Source organism: Acinonyx jubatus, chromosome B4 (assembly GCF_027475565.1).
Source record: "Acinonyx jubatus isolate Ajub_Pintada_27869175 chromosome B4, VMU_Ajub_asm_v1.0, whole genome shotgun sequence".
In the NCBI taxonomy this organism is placed as follows: domain Eukaryota; kingdom Metazoa; phylum Chordata; class Mammalia; order Carnivora; family Felidae; genus Acinonyx; species Acinonyx jubatus.
The window spans coordinates 132,896,612-132,913,637 of record NC_069387.1 but is presented as its reverse complement, the minus strand read 5'-3'; the positions used below and the strand labels follow the sequence as shown (position 1 = coordinate 132,913,637).

Sequence of the window (17,026 nt, the reverse complement as noted above, 5' to 3'; positions counted from 1 at the left end):
TGGACTCACAGCCCCCAGGGCTGGGGAAGTCCTTGAAGGGACAAATTTCTGCCAGAGATCAACCACCAGGCTTATATCGCTCAGAATCGTAGGGGCGGGGGGTGGGGGGGTCCTCTTTGGGGTGGTCTGTCTTCTTGGGGAAACGAAGGCAGGTCAGTAGAGGTGATGGAGTCGGGGCTGCCCAGCAGCCCACCCACACTGCGGGGCCTGGCTTCAGGCAGCCTAGACATTTGGATCCCTTAGCCTCCCCTGGAAATTTCCGGGCACAACATGCCTGGAGGTGTGAACTGCCTCTTGGAAGCTTCATAATCCGGGATAATGCTGCTGTAATTGGCATTGTTTTTGCATTTACAGTCCTCTCGTTACCTGAAAACCTGCTTGTGATGGCTGTATCTGGAGGGGGTTTAATTTTACCACTTGGTGGACCTTGAGGGGCTGAGGAGCACAAGCTTTTCCTCTGGGCCCCTTGGCCCACCCCCCGCCCCCATTCAGATTCCCCAGTGAGTGCCACAGGCCTTGGGTGGCCCAGGCTGGCTGACCTCGTGGCCTTGGTTCAGGGTACAGCCTCCCCACAGGAGCCCCAGCCTGATCAGGGGACTGCTTTTCTCCCCAATTCCCCTTCCTTCCTGGGTCCAGCCCACCCAGCTTGTCTCCCTTCAATCCTTTCTCCTTCCAGGGGCTCCTGGGTGGCTCAGTCAGTTGAGCATCCAGCTCTTGGTTTCAGCTCAGGTCATGATCTCACAGTTCGGGAGCTCAAGCCCCGCGTCAGGCTCCGTGTTGACAGTGCAGAGACTGCTTGGCATTCTCGCTCTCTCCCTGTCTCTCGGCTCTTCCCCTTCTCTCTCTCTCTTTCTCAAAATAAATAAAGAAACTTAAAGAACATTCCTTCTCCTTCCAGCCCTTCCCAGTCTCTACCACCAAACTGATCTTCCAATGGCACGGATCTGACCACACCTCTCCCCTCTCTCAAAACCCTGCAATACCTCCCATTTATCCATTTCAACAAAGGAGCCGAGATAATTCAATGGGGGAAAAAACAGGCTTTTAGCAGATAGTGCTGGGAGCGATGGACGTCCACATGCGGAAGGAGGAAGTTGGGCCCCTTCCTCACACCCTCTACGAAACCTTACGGTGGCTTCCTCTGTCCACGGGATGGAGCCTTGACTCCTCAGGCCAGTACTCAGGGCTCTTACAATATTTGTCCAGCTCCAGTGCGTGTGCGGAGTCTGGGACAAGAGACAGATGCTTCTGTCCTCGTGATATCGTCAGCCTCATTTCTGACCAGCTCCCACCGGCCCGGGCACCCCAAGCCCCAGCCGTGCGGCCATCCGCAGCTGCTGTTCCCCAAGATGCCAAGCTCCCCCACCTCCCAGCCTGTGCTTCTCCCACTTTCTCCGCCCCAAGGCCCTTCACCCTGTTCTTTGCTCGAGGAATTCCCGCTCAAATCGTACCTTCTCTGTGAAACCTCCTTCAAAACCCCTCCCCCACCGAAAAGTTTATTCGTTTCTCACCTGCTCTGACCCCTTTGAGTTGAAGCCCTTCACCCACATCCATCTCCCCGACCCCCGGCCGGCCCTGAACCTTCTGAGCGCGGCGAATGTGCTATGCATTTCTCTTTGCGCCTGACGCATTGCAGGGGCCCAAGAACCATTTGTTTGAAGAATAAATGAACTTCTTCCCTTGCTGGCAATTTAGTGCCCCAGTTCTCACTGCAAGAGGAAGGACGACTGTATTTTCCAATTCCCAGGAAGTGAGCCCTAGTAGGTGATCCATTTTACGTAGGTGAAAATCGAGACAGGCATGTTGCTCCATCCGCACCAGGAGAGGGGAGACTGAAAGCACGGGTCCTGGAAGCCTCTAGCACCCTCCCTCCAGACAGGAGGGGGCGGGCTCTGTGTGGAGCTGTGGGAGACCAGGCCGGGGCACGTGAGAAAGAGGCGAGCAGCGGGCCCCTGGCTTCACCTCTTGGCTCTCAAAGCTGTCAGAGGCTCGATCGATGCCACGTGCCTGTGGAACATGCGTCAGGGCCCGAGAGCCCTGTTAGGGTGGTTCTGTTAATTGATCCCAGAAGCCCCTGTCGCTGCCAGGGAATGCTTCAGCCGGCTCAGCAATGTTCTGACCACTGTCCCTCGCCTCACCAGATGGCCTTCCCTCCTGCCTCAGCCACCTCTAGGCTAGGCCAGGCAGTCCTGACCATGCAGGGCCTAGGCCCCTCCATGCGGCCAGCAGCACTGATCCCATGGCAGCGTGCGGGGTGGGAGCACAGAAGACGCCCCTGCTGTGTCCTCATGTTCCGGCCAGGTCAGAGCCTCCCCCTCCCCCCCAGACAATGGCTGGATGGGTAGGGGAGCGTCAGGGATGCTCAGGCCTTAAAAAGGCCCCGTACTGGGGCGCCCGGGGGCTCAGTCGGGTAGGTGCCCGACTTCAGCTCAGGTCATGATCTCGTGGTTCGTGAGCTTAAGCCCCACGTCAGGGTCGGTGCTGACAGCTCAGAGGCTGGAGCCTGCTTCAGATTCTGTGTGTCCCTCTCTCTCTGCCCTCCCCCATTCACACTCTGTCTTTCTCTCTCTCTCTCAAAGATAAATAAACATTAAAAAAAAAAAAAAAAGAAAAGGCCCCGTACTCCAGCCTCTCTGGACCCAACCTCAAATGCTCCCCACCTGCCTCCGGCAGCCTCACAGCCTACTACCTCCTGTGGGCAGGAGCCCTGAGGTGCTGTGTATTGGGGGTGAAGCCAGAAGAGCTACCGGCCCCTTTGACCTATTAGGAAAAGTCTGTGTGGGTGCGGCCTAGGGGGGAGAGAGACTCTGGGGCCAAGTGACCAGGCCCAGGAATAAAAATGATAACTGTGGTGATGGAAAGTGAGCCCTGAGCTCCCACACCCGGGCCTCCTCAGCCTTGTGCAGTGGGTTACCCTGCCTCCCGGGATGCTGTGAGGAAGCCGGGAGAGGCTGAGGAGAGAGCTGATCCCAGGTCGGCCTGGCCCTGTGGCCGGTGCCCCAACCCCACAGCTCAGGGCTAGAGGGCACGCTGTCTTCTCCCTGGGTTCAAGCCTGGAGTGGGAGATTGCAGAGAGCTTTAAGATGCCCCAGAAAGCTGCTAATGGGTATGGGCCTTCTTTATGGGGTGATGAAAATGTTCTAGAATTCGATAATGGTAATGGGTGCACAACCTTGTGAATAGGCTAAAAGCCACTGAATCGTACGCTTCAAAATGGTGAATTTTATGGTACGTGAATTATATCTGAAGGAGACACAACAAAAGTAAACAAAAACTGCCTTGTTTAAACACTTTCTGTATTCCCTGTCCACGACCCCCAGGACAGAGGACCGGGCACACACACACACACACACACACACACACTTCTTCCCTGGGACCCGGCCCAAGTCCGCCATCCACCCCTCCACCCCAGCCTGCCCTGCCCTCCCTCCCTCCCTCCTACGCAAGGGTCCTTCCAGGCTCTGGCAGGTGTAGTCCCCTCTGCCTACCATGAACTTGCATGCCTACTGTGTTCTTATCTGGAGTTAGACACTGTTCCCATTTTATAGATGAAGAAACTGAGTATCTGAGAGATAATAGCACCTTGCCCAAGTGCTCACAGCTGGCAAATGGTGAAGCTGAGATTCAGATTCAGGGCCCGGAAGTCACCTCAGAGCCCACGATCTGAACCTCTTTGCTCCGTTGCCTTCTGCTGTTGCCTGAATAGTGGGCCTCACGGAGACGTCCACACCCTAATCCCTGGACCCCGCGAATGGTACTTTATATGGCAAAGACTCTGCGGGTGTGATTAAGGATTTTAAAATGGGGAAATTATCCTGGTTATTACAATCACAAGCGTTCTTATACAAGGGCGCGGGGGAGAGGACAGACAGAAGGTAGAGAGCAATACGACGATGGGAGCAGAGAGATGTAAAGTTGCTCCATTGCCCACTTTGGGGGACGATGGAAGAAGGGCTCAGGAGCCAAGGAATGCGGCTCCAGAAGCTGGGAAGGGGGACGAGGCAGATTCTCCTCAAAGATCTGGAGGGAACATGGCCCTGCCAACCCCTTGGTACCCACCTGGTAAAACTGATTTTGAATTTCTGGCTTCCAGGGCTGCCAGAGAATCAACATGCACTGTTTTAAGACACCTGAGTTTGTGGCCATTTGTTACAGCAGCCCTAGAAAATTAATACACTTTTTGGGGCACCCCGGTGGCTCAGTCGGTTAAGCGGCCCACTTGGGCTCAGGTCGTGATCTCGCGGTTCGTGGGTTCGAGCCCCGCATCAGGGTCTCTGCTGACAGCTCAGAGTCTGGAACTTGCTTCGGATCCTGTGTCTCCCTCTCTCTCTCTGCCCCTCCCCTGCTCACATTCTGTCTCTCTCTCTCTCTCAAAAATAAATAAACATTCAGATCGCCTGAGTGGCTCAGTCAGTTGGGTGTCTGACTTTGGCTCAGGTCATGATCTCGCGGTCCGTGAGTTCAAGCCCCGCGTCGGGCTCTGTGCTGACAGCTCGGACCCTGGAGCCTGCTTTGGGTTCTGTGTCTCCCTCTCTCTCTGCCCCTCTCCCACTCACACTCTGTCTCTCTCTCTGTCTGTTAAAAATAAATAAACATTAAAAAAATTTTAATAAACATTAAGGGGCGCCTGGGTGGCTCAGTCGGTTGAGCGTCCAACTTTGGCTCAGGTCATGATCTCACAGTCTGTGAGTTTGAGCCCCGCGTTGGGCTCTGTGTTGACAGCTCAGACCCTGGAGCCTACTTCGGATTCTGTGTCCCTCTTTCTCTCTGCCCCACCCCTGCTTGTGCTCTGTCTCTCTCTGTCTTTCAAAAATGAATAAACGTTAAAAAATTTTTTTAATAAAAATTTAATTTAAAAAATTTAATAATAAAAAAAAGAAAATTAGTACACTTTCCCTACTGGAAAGGTCTATTCAGCCTTCCAGTCCCCCTGGTCAGGTGGCTCACCCTGTGCTCCTCGTGGTTGCCTCTCACAGCTCTGACCCTGGAGGTCGCCGCTGCCACAGCCGCTGTGCTAACCCCAACCTTGACCTCTTCCCTCACTCCTGGCATTGACATTGCCAGGCTGGCATCATCCTTCAGTTGCCCAAGGGTAGGCAGCTCTGGGGCATGGCAGAGGAGAAAAGTGAGACTCAGAGAGGGGCAGCAGGTGCCCAAGGTCACTCAGCAGGCAAGAGGCAAAGCCAGGTTTGAACTTGGACCTGGCTGATTCTTACTGTTGCTACTAATAACTCTCCTCTCAGTGGACACTCAAGAAATGCCCCTGAATGAGTGACAGTCAATAAAGTGTTCCTGAAAGACAGGAAGACACAGAAACCCAAGGAAAACACATTGTGGGAGGGCTGTGGGAGCCTCAAGGAGAGTAAACCAAGCTTGAGCTAACCAAGGAAGGCTTCCTGAAAGAGGGGACTTTAAAAGATGAAGGCATTCCACACAGAGAATATCATGAGCTAAGGCCTGAAGGTGGAAGGATGTGTGAGGTGTTTGAGGGAGGCTGGGGAGATGACACCAGTCCCAGGTTGTGAAGGGCCTTGGGTACCAGACTGAGGCCTGAGGGGCACACAGAAGTCGGGGAGCAGGAGAGCAAAACCCCCTACACTGTTCTTTAGGAGGCAACTTGAGCGAATGTCTCTGGGGAGGCCGGCCTGTTTCATTTGGAGGCTGCTGAGATCGGCAAAAGTTTGGAACTGGGACTGAGGCCGAGGAGGTGTGGGCTAGGGCAGGGGACCAGACTCCAGAGCCACTTTGGAAGGGAGAGGCCGACAAGACCTGGTGATCTACTGGTCTCAGATGTCCATGCCCCATCCAGTGGACAGAGGCTGGTTCAGTAAACACAACCAGAAGTACCAGAGTGCAGCACCAACTTGGGGAGAAATCCAGGTGACAACCAAGAGGAGGCGTCCTGAAGGCAGCCAAGAGAATGGATCAGGACTCAGGAGACAGGTTGAGGCAGCAGACCCATGGTGAGGAGAAACCGGGAAGGCTCTGGTGGCTGGAGCTGTGGGAGGAATGAGGTAGTTAGGGAAGATGTGCCAGGAGGTGACAAGTGTACCCATGGTCAAGGACTCTTAAGAAAAGGCCCTTTCCCTCATCTGTTGCTGCTGCCTCGGGACACCAACCCCAGCACCCATCCGGGCCCATATGGAATTGGACCTTTCCCGGTGGGCTTCACTTTAGGCAAACCTGGTAGCAAATCCTAAGCCAATAAGAGCAAATAAATGAGGGGTGATTACCGACAATAGAAGAGGGTACACCACGGGGTGCCTCCAAATAGCATCTCCTCCAGTACATTTTAAGTGCTTTATAGGTCATTAACTACTTGACAGAGAGAGTCTGACACTTAAAGCCAAGAATTCTGCGCCTCTGCCGGGGAAAATCAATCAGAAATGAAGATCGAGCATTGCCGACGTTAAGATGTTCGGCGGGCAAACGGGATTTGATTTACACATAATCTTAAGGCCCTCTCCATTGGGTGAAGTGGCCACACTGGTATCCGAGGCTGTTTATACATCCCAAACTTAACCTCCCCCTGCGATATGTTGTTGTTGTTATTGCTAATGAAATATTTCAAAGACATGGGAAAGCACGGGGACGGGCTTAAACGTCTAAGCCTGCCACCCGACTCTGTCAAATAAAACATTACATCTATGGTTGGAGTACCCACTTTGTAAAAATGTGACTTGCTTTTTCTTCCGTCTTTTCAAATCCTTTCTGTCTTCCAGCCCCACCTTTTCAGGGAGACCGAGGCTGACCACCCATCCCTGCCCAAGACATCGCTCCTTCCTCTGAAATCTGAGCGTAATTACTGCCTCTCTAATTAACTTGGCGATTAATCACCACCTGCTTGTGAAACAGCTTTTATTGTCCTTGTCCATCTCGCATGTGGGATGTGGGTGGGGGTGGGGACCAGGCAGGCAGAAAGAGGAGGGACAGGCAGGCTTCGGAGAGTCTGCTAGAAGGCGAGGCCTGAGAAGACTTGATATCCAGAAGATCAGCTTGCTCCTGGCTCCATTTAAGCAGTTGCCAGGTATCAGGACCTGAGAGAGGCTGGAGATAGGACCCCAGAAAGCAGTGGGCACTAGGAGGGTAATCTGCTGTTGCCGTTCCCCTCTGGCCAGAATGTTCTTTCTTCATTGAGCCTTGTTGCAGGCTGAATTGTGTCCCCCCAAAACATATGTTGAAATCCTAACCTGTGAATGTAACCTGATTTGGAAACAGGGTCTTTGCAGATGTAATGAAGTTAACATGAGATCATACTGGATTAGGGTAGGACCTACAACAAATGACTGGTGCCCTAATAAGATGGCCGTGTGAAGACAGAGACACAAGGAAACTCCCTGTGTTCGCCAAGCCAGCTCCTCTGCCTGAATCTGAACATCCAGGATCTCAGGTAGCATTTCTCTGGCCGATTAATGCTCTCACCCAACTCCAGGAACAGCTCCTACACCTGCTTTTATCAGAGGAAGCCTTTTCCCCAATCCCATCTCAGATACCACCCTTCAATCAAAAGGACCAGCCTAGGGGCACCTGGGTGGCTCAGTTAAGCCTCTGACTTTGGCTCAGGTCATGATCCCGCGGTTTGTGAGTTCAAGCCCCGTGCGGGGCTCTGTGCTGACATCTCAGAGCCTGGAGCCTGCTTCAGATTCTGTGTCTCCCTCTCCCTCTGCCCCTCCCCTGCTCACACTCTGACTCTCTCTGTCTTTCAATAACAAATAAACGTTAAAAAAAAAATTAAAAAAAAAAAAAAAAAAAGGACCAGCCTGGGACAGGGTGGGGTTTTCCAAGGACTCGCTTTACCCCCAGAATAGCATGTCTGCTCAAGTCAGTTTCCCTGTGGCTCCCCCCAGAAAAATCCTCCCACATGCTCCCAGACCCTCAGTGCTGGGCATAGTAGCCTGGTTGGAACACAATGCTTTTAACTTTCCCTGTGATTTGGGGAGGAGGGGGTCCCAGCAAGGGAGAGGACCCAGAATTTAACATGGAGGCTAGGGATATCTCATTCATGCTGCCATCCACAGTGCTGCGTACAGCACGTGCACTGAAATAATCTTCCAAACCACCGTTTAATCACTCCAATCCTTGGACAGATGGGAAACTGAGGCCCTGACACTCCACAGAGCATCGCTGTGTAGAGATCTGAGGTCCAGTGATGTAAGCGTGTCCTAATGTCAGTTCAGCCATCACTCCCAGGTAACAGCATTTCTCTGCACGTCAGTCTCCCCATTCTTGAAGAAGAAGAAGAATACTATCTTCTAAAGATGTTACCAACCTTACAGACAGCTCTAAAAACCTGTATGCACCTTTTCCGTTAATTCAATCAACACATGCGTTTGAGCACATCCTGTATCCTGGGGACACAGTGGTGAGCACCACAAACCCAGTGTCCCGACCTCAAGGTGCTACCTATTTGGTAGAAAAGGGCAAAGAAATGCAGCTATACTCGGGTGGTTAAGTGTTAGATGGGGTGCACGGAAGCAGCGATGAAAAGGCTGCGGATCTCAGGAGGGCTCAAAAGAGCAGCGGCGGCCGCAGGAAAGAAAAGGCAAAGAATGAAACCCGCAACCCCCACCCACTGCCTGAGCCCCTTCTTCATCTCTGCCAATCAGGCCTCAGCACCGCCGGCCGGCCGACCAATCAGAGCTGGAACAGGAGCGCTTGGAGCAGGGCCCGGGCTTCCCGCGGGAGGGCGGCTGGTGCCCGCACGCCCCGCCCCGCCCCGCCCCGGCCCCTCCCCGCCCCGCCCAGGCCCCGCCCCGCCGCGGCCAGCCGCGCCTGCCTGGAGCCCCCTGGCCAGCGGCCGGCCGCTGGGGCCGAGTATTGTCCCAAAGGCCGAAAAGAGACGAAAGCGGGGAGATTGGGGGACAGCCACGTGGCCGGGGGAGGATTTCCAATATTTTCTTTCGCAGTCGACAATATTGCAAAATGTATGGAAGGGACCGCACGGCCAGGACAGGAGCGTGAGCGCGCGGGCAAGGTAAGAAGCCTCCGGCCGGCTTCGCGGGACTTGGGGACACCGGGAGGAATCGCGGCACCACCGCGCTCACTGAGCGGCTGTGGCGGGGTCTGCGCCCGAGGGCGCGCTCTGAGCCTCGTGAGCCTTGAGCGGTGTAGACGCGGCCCGGGCGCTGAGGCATCTCCGAGGCGGCGTGGACGCGGCCCCTGAGCCGAGGAGTCCTCGGTGACCCGGGGGCTGCCGTGGCGGTGTAGACCGGCGCAGGCGGTGCGGCTGGGGCGCCTCCGAAATCCCGACGTAGTCCAGGCTGAGGTGGGCAGTCAGCGCAAGTCGCGGCGGTGAGACCGTGGAGACGCGGAATGTGCCCCGGGCAGCCTCCAGCCCCCCGGGGGCAGGAGGCGCCGCCGGGCCGCGTGCAGGTGTAGACGCGCGCGGGGGGGCCGCCGCGGAAAGTTTGCTGGAGTGCGCTGGGCGGGCGCCAGAGGCTGGGCGCTGGGGCTGGGGCGCGCTGCCGGCGGGTCCCCGCCGCTCCCCGCCGCCGGCGCCGCGGGGGACCCCCCACTCCCCAGCCTCAGCCGCCGCGGCGGGGTGGGAGGGGGCGGTGGGGGGCGGGGACTAACTGAACTGAGCGCTGGAGGGAAACGAGAGGAGATTGACTTGGAGCCTTTCAGACAGGTTCTCGAAGCGCCCGCGCTGTGCCCGCCGGAGCCTGGGGTCTCTCCATTTCACCCGGGAGGAATCTGAGGGGCAGAGGCCAGCTTACCGACACGACACACGCTGAGGGGACTCAAACCCGGTCTGGTCCAAGCCCGGAGCCCAGCTCCTTCCCTCCTTCCACTTCTGTCTCAGCGAGGAGAAAGGCGTGGTAGTGGAGGGGGGCAGTTGGGACTTGGGGGTGGGGTGTAGGAGGACTGGGACTGCCGCATCTGCCTCCCGCTGCCTCTCTGTGGCTCTGGGTGGCCCCTCAGCACCAGTGGAGGGAAGAACGGAGGAGGGAAGGCAAAGATGGGAAGGAAGCGTACTGGGCAGGTGATGCCATTCCCCCACCTACCTGGTCCCCAGGGGTGCTGTGCCCCGGGCGGATCAAGTGGGCAGAGCACCTATGTGACACTCCCCTGTAGGGGAAGAAGGACACCCCAACCCAGTTTCTGCCACAAAGGCAAGGCAGAAGGGAGCCCAGAGGAGGGAAGAGATACCTGTACACCCAGGGTGGCTCTTGGGGTGGCTCAGTCCCCTCTCCCACCACTCCCTGGGACTTTTGTCCCCCCCCCCCCATTCTTACTCCTCCACCCTCCCAGTCTCTGTGATCCCTCCACTGCGGGTCCTTTGCACGTGTTGTTTATTTGTCTATTGATTGATCGACAAGTAATCATCAAACATCCCAGGCATAGGCAACTCAGTGGTGAGCAAGGCAGACCCAGTCTGGGACTTCCAGACCAGCGCAGGGACACAGATGATGAACGATAGTCCAGAAGGGAATGAGGCATAGGAATGGGAGACAACCTTGGGTGGGCACGAAGGAACGGTTCACTGGAGAGGTGACAGTGAATCAGAGGGATTAATGCCTCCTCAAACTTTGGGTCCCAGTCACCTCCTCCTGGAAGCCTTCCCTGACCTCACTGACCTGACCCTTCCCCTGTTGACAGGCTGTCGTAACCTGGGGACCACTCCCTCCACGGACATTTTTATGTCACTATTGGGTTAATGTTTGTTTCCCTCCATCAAATGTAAGTGTCACAAAGGCCGGACCTGAACCTCTTTGGGGGCAGATGGTAGACAGAATGAATAAAGGATGGGTAGAATTTCCCCAGAAAAGCACAAGAAAAAAAAAAAAATCTCAGCCAGGTCAGGTATCCAGATGACAGAAACTTTTCTTTCCCCTTCCCTGGACTGAGTCCTGGGCTCCACACCCCATTTGCAGTTCACAGAAACAAAGTAAAAGAAACCAGCAGGCCTGGTAAGGAAGAGAGCAGGGAGAGGCCTGGTACAGTTGGCCCACGGAAGCTCCGAGGCTGTTCCACTGGAAGGGAAGGAACCTGCAGAAGGGGAGGCCTGAGGACAGGCGCCTGTCCTGTTCAGACCAGGCAGGACCAACCTAGTCATTCTTCTGTCCCAGCTCTCAGAGGCTTGGTTTCCTTTAAATGCTACTCTGGAGAAGGTGGTGGCCAGCAGGGTCCCCAGGATGGCCACGGGACAGGGCCACAGCAACTGCCCGCCCTCCCCTGCCCCTCCCCCAATCTGGAGTGGACAGGCCCCGGGGCAGCTCCTGTCTGACCCAGAGTCCGGCCTCTGGGCCACAATTAGCTGTCCAGGTTACCTGCAGTTTGTTTAAACTCCTGCCTTGAAAATACGACTCGGGCTTAGAGGGACCGACTTTTTATTTTTCGTAGTTTCTACACGCAGTGAATTTCTCCCTCCCCTGGCTCTCTCAGACCTGTGCGCCTGGCACCTTTCCTGTGGCAGATTATGCTCTCACAGATGCCCAACAAAGCTTTTAGCTTCCCCCCCTCTCCACTTCAGGGGATTGAACTGCCTCCATGCACGGCTAGGGAGAGTGTCTACATGCTTTATTTAGGCTCTGGCAGGGACAGAATAAAAGCGGCCTCCCCAGCCAGCCAGCCAGCCAGCCCTCCTGACTGGAAGTGCTTTAAAAAATTAATTTGCAATGATTTACGTCCTTGCGTTCTGCGGGGATCACCAGCATTTTAAATATGTATTTAAATCAGATTCACTGCTCCCGGTTAAACCTTAACTGCCCCCCCCCTCCCCGCACCCCACCCAGCAGAAAGGCCACTGGATTTGGAGTTGGTGAAACGCAGAGGTCCAGGCCAAGTTCTGCTAATGACAAGCTGTGTGACCTTGGGCAAATTACTTAACCTCTCTGCGCCTCCATTGGCTCCTCTGGTAACTGAGGTTAATGATAATCCTTCCCTCACAGGGTGTTGTGAGGATTAAATTAGATAACGTTCACAGAAGAGCTGTGCAATGCCAGGCCTGTTTTCTGTTCCCCAGTACAGGCTGTCCCGCTAATTAGCCCGGTGACCTTGGATGGGCCACTCAGCCACTCCTGGCCCTCAATTTCCCCATCGGAAAAGCACAGGGGTTGTTCTAGAAGATGAGGCCGCAGAGCCTCCCCACCTCCATCCCTGAGCCCCCTGCTCACCTCCTCTGGCCCTCTGCTAGACACCCTCCCCTTGGCCACCCCCCTTTTACATTATCCAAGCACGCAGTTCTAATTGGAGATTGCTCCCCTCCCCAGCTGCCTCTCCTCCTGGCTCCCCGCGAAGCCCCGCAGGGTTTGGGCCCCGGGGGCCTGCAGTTCTTGGCTCATTTTCAGGAGCAATTAGCCGTGATGTCACAGGCCTCCGTGGTGGCCTCCGTGGGCGTGTGTGCCTGGAAGGCTGGAGGGGCGCTCTGCGGCCTTCGGGACTCCCCTAGGCCAGGGGGTCCCCACTACCAGTTGTAGGGAGGCAGCTTCCCAGGCAAAGCCGGTTCCATGTCTGTACTTTATGACTCCTTGAAGCCCCGAGTCTCAGCGTAAATTAGTTCTACCCTGTGCTTTTGTTGGCACTGTCTGTTCCTTGGAAGCGAGGGGCTTTGTCAGGAAGAACAAAGCTGTTTGGTGGTTTTCTGATTTGGGGGAAGCGTGCTCCTGGGGGAGGGCACATCTCTTCTCAGTGTCAGTCTCGAGTCCTTGATTCTCAGACTCACTGGTTTTTGTTTGGGGTTTTTAAGTCCTATGGCTTAAGAGTCACATATGTTTGTGTGAGTGTTGGCGAGGGGATTTCTTTCCTCCTTTTTGGCGGAGAGAGTGTGTTCTGTGGAAGCTAATTCCAGGGACTGAACTTTTCAAATCACTGCTTCAACAGCTTTTAAAAATCTGGACCTAGTTACTCCTGTCATCCATGTGTAAAGATTTAGAAGAAAATTCCAAACCCGAGGGTGGGCAGCCTTGAGGATGTACAGCTCCCAGCAGCACGCACGGGCTGTAGACCTGAGGTCAAAGCTGAAATGTCGAGTGCCTCTGGGGACAGGAGCGGGGGGGCGGGGATGGGGGGGAGCGTGGTCTGCTCAGTGCCAGACATCTGGATATTCAGAAAACATCTGGGTGGCTGGATTTTTCAGGTTTCTGCCTGACATTTAATATCACAAACACGGAGCCTGCCTCCCGTCCCTCACCTCCCAAACACACCCAGCCCCTTCCTTGCACCCCCCCCCCCTTCCCTGACGGGTAAGAAACATCCATTCTTTCCAATTCCCCAGCGTTTCCCCCCTACCGGAAATCTGATGGGCTTATGACATCATGGCTGGCTGCTGAGCGATGAAGTGGATGCCACAAAGAAATCCGACATATCAGATGGATTCTGAAATCAGTTTCCCTCTGGCTGCGGTAACAGGCGTGAAGTCAGGAGAATGTGAGCTTTGTTTAAGAAACAAAAAATAAAACTAAGCCCTGTCCCGTATTCGATACAATTTTTTTTTTTTAAGCAAACAGACCTTTTGGACATCATCCTATTTTAATAAAGACGCTGGCGTGTATGAAATGAAAGCGGCTAATAAATCAGACCTGAAGCTGCCTGTGAACATTCCCTTTTGGCTGAGTTTTTGTGTGTCCTTCTTCACTAATAAAAGAGGAACTGGGAATGGTTTATCTCCCTTCGTTATTCAGATGGGGTCGTTTGGGGGGTGTTTGTTTGTTTGTTTGTTTTGAGGCCAATAAAATTCATCAGGTAAATTGCTGCTTTATGTTTTTTTCAGGATTCCATTTTTATAGAGTGACCGTGGACCTGACCTGGTCTGCAAACATTGTATTTCCCTCTGCTGGTTTTTCTGGCTGGGAAAGTGTGAAGGGGATGCAGTTCAGCCTGCTTTTCAGTCTCCCCTTCGCAGGGCAGGGCAGGGCAGGGCAGGGCAGGGCAGGGCAGGCAGGGCAGGGCAGGCAGGGCAGGGCAGGCAGGGCAGGGCCAGGACCAGTGCGACAGGGTAGTTTGGGGGATGAAAACCTCTCTGAAAGGACAGACAGTAAAGGGGCCTGTGACACCAGTCCAGGCAACCCGGGAGTAGGGGAATTTACTGTCTTTCTCTGTCCCTCCAAAAAGGATCTCAGACCTCAAAAAGAGCTCCAGACTGAGGGAACTCACCCCCGATGCAGGCCCAGATTAAAGGAAGCTCAGGGTTCCGTGAAACTTATGTGCCGTGCCCACCAAGCCTCCAGCGCGGGGATTTGGAGTCTAACAGACCTGGAGTGGAGTCCCAGCTCCAACGTGGACAAGCTGTGGGGCCCTGGACAAATCACATCACCTTGTTGTCTCTGCTCCTTTGAACTGACCCAAGGACCCCACCCCACCTGATGGGAGAATCAGACACCCCTCTGATGCCCGGCCACTTTGTAGGGTTCTGGGGTCAGTCTCGGAGGCAAGGGAAGCCAGTGTAGATTCTGGACTTTATACCCTGGCTCTGGCAGCTTCTGTCTGCATCATAGTAATAGGACCAGCCTCACACCCGGGGCCGCTGTGAGGACCGCGTTGTAAGCGATTGCCCAGCATAAGCTGTTATTGTGAGATGTGCCCCTGAGCCCAGCAGGCGGGTTGCCAGACGGGACTGTAGGGCACGGGACGGGAGGGGATGTGTCCAGCCGAGCACAGGTGGAGGATAAGCGAGGACTGAATGGAATATTCCTCATTGCTCTGCACAGAACTTTCCACGGGCACCCATTGCCTGCAGGGAATAAAGCTCTCCTCTTGATCCGATCCGCGGGTACCTGACGCTTGGCCCTTATACATTCTTCTCTCCCCTTGTTTGGTGGTCCTCCAGGGCTGGAGGATGCTGCCTTCTTTGGACACAATACTAATGGGTTTAGGTCACATTTTTGAGCACCTGCCATCATTTTATTTGGGGCACTTTACCTAGATTAACTCATTTGATCTTCATAGCAATCTATGCAGGGGGGACAGTTATTCCCATTTTAGAGACCAAAACAAAGACGGCAAGGGTCTTGCCCGAGGGCGCAGAGCCCAGATCGCAGCCAGGGCTGGGTGCCTGCGCCCGTCCACTTCACCCCTGCTCCACTGGCTCTGTTGAGGCTTCCTCTACTTGTTCCCCCCTCCCTGCTAAAGCTGGAGCACCTGCCCTATCTCTGCCAAGAGTCTCCCACTACCCCACCGAGAGGCCTTCCTAGATTACCCTCCAGCGATGTCATCCAAGGAATGCGGGCAGGTGTGCGTGGGCCCCTCACCCGGTGTGGCTCTGTGGTTGGCCCCGGGGCCCTTGTCTACCTCTCTTAGAGGCCAGGAGTGGGGCTGTGGCCAGTTTTGTGTCCCCCACAAGGCCCTGAAGGCCAGGTGAGCCACCATTTACTAAGGACCTACTATGTGCAAGACATGGGGACCCATACAACAGGTGCCCACACCCAGCTTGGACTCCTCTCCCAAACTACAGACCCACGCAGCCAGTGCCTTCTGCACTCCAAGTGCACGGCCACTGAGCTTTCTACATCAGGACGTCAGCCCCAAACCCACCCCACTACCAAATCTTGCCCATCTCAGGTAATGGCACCTCCATTTTCCGTGACTTGCTCAGGCCCCGAACCTTGCAAATGTTTTGCTTTGTTTTTTTTTTTTTTTTTTAAGTTTCGTTTTTTTATTTATTTTGAGAGAGAGAGAGAGAGAGAGAGTGAGCAGGGGAGGGGTAGAGAGAGGATCCGAAGCAGGTTCCACACTGTCAGCGCAGAGCCGGATGCAGGGCTTGAACTCATGAACTGAGTGAGATCATGACCTGAGCCGAAATCAAGAGTCGGACGCTTAACCGACTGAGCCACCCAAGGCGCCCCACCTTGTGAGCATTTTTAACTCCTCCCCTCCCTTTCTCTCATTCTCTCTCCCTGCTCATCCCTCATTCAATCCATCAGCAAATACCACTGGTTGTATTTTCAAAATATACAACTTGGGGCACCTGGGTGGCTCCGTCAGTTAAGCATCTGACTTCGTTCGGCTCAGGTCGTGATCTCACGGTGCTGGAGTTCATGCCCCGTGTCGGGCTCTGTGCTGACAGTTCGGAGCCTGGAGCCTGCTTCGGATTCTGTGTCTCCCTCTCTGTCTCTGCCCCTCCCCCATTCATGCTCCGTCTCTCTCTGTCTAAAAAATAAACATTAAAAAAAAAAATCAACAACTTGACCATGCCCACTGCCACTATGCATGAGTATAGCAGCCTCCTCATGGGTCTCCTGCTTCCCCCTCGGGCCCCTGGAATCCATTCTCTGTGCAGTAGCCAGAGTGATCCTGTTAGAACTTAGGTCAAATTCTGTACTCCTTAGCCCAGAGCCCAATGGCTCCCGGCTCAGTCAGGGTCAAAGCAGAGTCCTGCCTATGTCCCCAGCTGGATCCCTCTCTGACCTCGATTCCTGCCACCCCCATCCTACTCATTCACCTCCTTGCATTTCCTCCACCATCCCATGCATATTTCCACCTCAGGACCTTTGCACTTGCTGGTCCCTCTCCCTGGTATACTCTTTCTTCTGATGTTTATATCACCTTCTATTTTGCTTCAGAGGTCTGATCAAATGTCACCTGCTCAGAGAGACTTTCCCTTGCCACCTTCCCCTGTCCTTTCCCTGCTCTGTCGCTCCTCCTAGCACCTATCCCCTCTTGTATGTGTGTGTAATACAGGGCCCTGCCTGTCTTCTCATTGCTGTATCCCTGGTTCTCAATAAGCATTTGTTGAATGAAAGGATCGACGTATGGGCGCCGCGCGGGAACAGCAAGCATTGAACACCTGTGCCCAGGTTCTGCGCTGGGTGCTGAGGCGAACCATGTGAACAAGGCCCCTCCGCTCCCACCCCGTCCCACCCCCAGAGCCCTCATCTAGAGAGAGGGACACTGAGCAAGAAATCGCAAAGCAGGTGGAGGGGGGTGGTGTCGGGGAATGAACTCAGTGGAGACATGGGCCCAGCTGGCCGGAGGGCATACACGAGGTGACCGGAAGGGGAAGGGGAATCAGAGGGATGGGGGTGGGGTGGACCGGTGGGGCAGTACGCCCTGGGGGCCGAGGACAGGGCTGTGGGCAGGGAAGAGTAGT

At 54.8% G+C, this 17,026-nt stretch overlaps 1 long non-coding RNA gene across 3 annotated transcripts; it reads left to right on the top strand.

The window, feature by feature from the left end:
- The first annotated feature begins 8,748 nt into the window (after positions 1 to 8,748).
- LOC106979899 (uncharacterized) lies at positions 8,749 to 13,597 on the top strand. 3 transcript variants are annotated; one of them, XR_008288979.1, is made up of 4 exons: positions 8,749 to 8,974; positions 9,625 to 9,818; positions 13,217 to 13,368; positions 13,442 to 13,597. It is a non-coding gene; the product is annotated as an uncharacterized LOC106979899 (long non-coding RNA). The 3 variants fall into 3 exon arrangements; XR_003424186.2 differs by having other exon boundaries at positions 9,625 to 9,749; positions 13,217 to 13,597; XR_003424185.2 differs by having other exon boundaries at positions 13,217 to 13,597.
- Positions 13,598 to 17,026: the final 3,429 nt, after the last annotated feature.